We start from the raw sequence: 3,417 nt of genomic DNA on the forward strand, positions 1-3,417 counted from the left end.
TCACCGCAACCTGCCAGCAGGCTCCCTTGTGTGTGTCTCTAGGACCAAGCTGCCCGTTCTAAAGGCCAGTGGTGATTAGAGTCAGAACCCAGCCTGTTCGGGTGTGATCTAATGAACAGAAAGGAGCAAACGGTCTTTGCACACCGCATCATATCCACAGGTGGCACCCTGAAGATCTCAGCGCTAGCCTGGGGGAGCACCATCTAGCCCACCACACTTGCCAGGCTCTCCCGGCTGGTGAGTGGGAAAGACAAGCTCAGACCCAGGTCTGTGGGATTCCAGCGCTCCATTCCTATCTAGATTTTTTAAAAACCTCTCCTTTGTTCCTAATTGGGCAGGAATTTAGCTCAGGATATGTTTTGCTTGCCCTGTGTGTGAATATTCCAAACTTAAGCCAATATTAAACATGGGAATGAGGCTGAGTTAGCGTCAGAATACAGAACTCTAGCGGTCCCTCAAGATGGGGAGAGTTGGCACCCTGGGCCCCATCCCCTTAGCATGGCAGGTAAGGCTATGTCCGAGCTGCTCCCTTTGATGGGGAAGTCCATCTGTAACATGTCTTCTGGGAAACACAGGTCTAATAATATCTAGCCTGTTGAGAGCCTTCCACGGACCCTTCTCGCCTCCACTTCCTCCCGCAGCCACACCTCATGCCTTGAGCTCCGGCCACACCAGCTTCTTCACTGTGTCAGACGGATCATGTCCTGCCTTGAGTCTGTATTCACGCCTTCTTCACGTGAGTCTGCTGCCAACCGTGTCCTGTTCTTTCTCAACTGTTCCATTTTTACTTGTAATTTAAAACCCACCTGCAATATCATCACCTCAGATGGGATAGCTTTCCTCCGGAAACCTCCTGACCTAGATAGACCCCTGAGCTCTCGTGGCAGAGTGGTGACTCGTTGGGCTGCTAACTGCAAGGTCAGCCAGTCAAAACCACCAGCTGATTCTCGGGAGACAGCCCGGACTTTCTACTGCCTTTCATTACAGTCTCCACCCTGTCCTTCAGGATGCTATGAGTTGGCGCCTACTCAATGGCAGTGAGTTTGGCCTTTTGAGTATCTAGACCTCCGGGAGCCTTTCACACCCTCAGCTCATACAGAGTTCGTCTCATTTTACCTTCTCAAGTTCATGGTGGGTCTGGCCCCTTCGCTAGACTCTGAGCTCCGGAAGGGGAAAGATTCTGTCTTCTTCCTCTTTGCATTCCCAGAAGTTGACACCATTCCAGGTACAGAATAAGGGCTCCATCAGTGTTCATTCTTCCCCCCTCCCCCTCCAGGTCACCTTACCATCTCTGAAGTGTCTCTGCTGAGCTCAGCAGCCCTGGGGCCTGGGACATAATAGATGCACAATGAACCTTCACTGAATGATCGATTGAATGACTGTTGTGGCTGTCGGGATACTTCCTAACCTGTGTCTGACCTCATATTGGGCCTGGCCTTCCTAGTCCCCATCTTAGTTTCCATCTGCTCTCTACCTCCCAGCAATAGCTGCTATTATCTACCACAGTGGTTCTCAACCTGTGGGTCTCAACCCCCTTTGGGGTCAAACAACCCTTTGACAGGGGTCACCAAAGACCATCGGAAAACACATATTTCCAGTGATCTTAGGAATGGATACACCGTTCCTCTATCTGTCTCCAGGTGGGTCTGCCCACAGGCAGATACGCCCACCTACGAGTACCCAGTGTGAAGACTGTTACCCGTGCTACACCATGCTCAAGACAAAATTTCATTTATTTGTCATTAGAAACAAATATTTCACAATATAGAATTACATATTGTTTTGTGATGAATCACTGTGCTTTCATGATGTTCAATTTGTAACAATGAAAATACATCCTGCATATCAGGTGTTTACATGATGATTCATAACAGTAGCAAAATGACAGTGATGAAGTAGCAACAAAAATAATTTTAGGGTTGGGGGTCACCACGACGTGAAGAAGTGTATGAAAGGGTGGCGGCATGAGGAATGGGGAGAACCACTGGTCTACCTGTTCTGCCCACCTCATCACTTCATGAATGAGAAAATCTCCCAACGGAGATAGGAGGAGCTTGACTGCTGCTGTGAGGTTTTCATGCCAGCCTGTATTATCATCCGTGTTCTTAGAAGCAATAGAGGGGAGCAAAGCCCCAGATTCCTGCCTGGGCATCAAGCTACAATGGCCACCTGCCTGCTCGTCTCATTGGTGCCTGTATCACTTGCTTGACTGGCCTCAGCACCCGGCGCTCTACTGGGACAGAAGCCTAGCTTTGAACAACAGCTTAGTGGGTGTGGACTGCAGACTAGGTCCCCCGGGTCTGTGCCCTTGTATTCATCTAGCCTCAGGCACTGCTGCCAAAGCCTGGCTGCCCTGACTTACCTGGTCTTCTTGAACACTGGTGAGAAAGCAGAGCTTTGGGGCTTCTCTCTGGAAGTTGGCAATTTACACTGTAAACTCTGCCCTGAGGTGGGATGTCTTCTCTGCTCCTGGCCCTGCCCTAGGAGCAGAGCCAACTCTTGCTATGGAGCCACGATCGCTGTTCCTTCGTGCTACCCACTCCTGTTGCTACATGCCTTTCAGAGTGCCGGCATCTCATCCTCTGGCCTCTGCGTCCAAGTTGGACAGGTTTCTTTGGGTTGTGTCTTCTACAGATAGGACGTGGCTCTCCTCGTCCTTCAATAACCACTTGTCCTTTATAAATAAATAAATATAAATATATATATATTTATATATATATATATATATATTCCTCTTCTTTTCAACCCAAGATAATTAGTAATAACTGTGCATGACCCACATGAATTTTCATCCTGGGCTGGTGAGATTCCTGGTCCTTCAATAACCACTTGTCCTTTGTAAATATATATATATTCCTCTTCTTTTCAACCCAAGATAATTAGTAATAACCGTGCATGACCCACATGAATTTTCATCCTGGGCTGGTGAGATTTCTGTAAATGTTTGTTTGTGCGTTTGTTTCAACAAGGGAAACCATACCCCACTCACACTCTTCATGTAAGAGCCAACCTTCAGAGACAAGCCCATGCTATTTCTGAGGGACAGTGACCCGGCTCCCTCCTTATTCCCAAGGTCATTGATCGTGGAGCGAGTGGACATGATTTCTGTTTCTTATCTGTAGCATCGAGAGCAGAGCTTGTTCTGTTCCCTAAGGAGAACATGAATGTCTGCGGCCGCGAGCGACTTCCCAGGCTGCTGTGGCCATTTCCTGACTCAGTTCTCTTCTCTTGTGTGTCCTAATTGTTGTTGGGTGCCGTCAAGTTGGTGCTCACTGGTCAGGACCCTGTTTGGGGCAGAATGAAGCCCTGCCTGGTCCTGCGCCATCCTCACCATGGTTGGCACGCTGGAGTCCCTTGTTGTAGCCGCTGTGCCAATGCATCTCATTCAAGGTCTTCTCCCTTGGCTGCGGCCCGCTG

Source organism: Echinops telfairi, unplaced genomic scaffold (assembly GCF_000313985.2).
Source record: "Echinops telfairi isolate 266 unplaced genomic scaffold, ASM31398v2 ScPeMD7_3;HRSCAF=10, whole genome shotgun sequence".
Taxonomy (NCBI): Eukaryota; Metazoa; Chordata; class Mammalia; order Afrosoricida; family Tenrecidae; genus Echinops; species Echinops telfairi.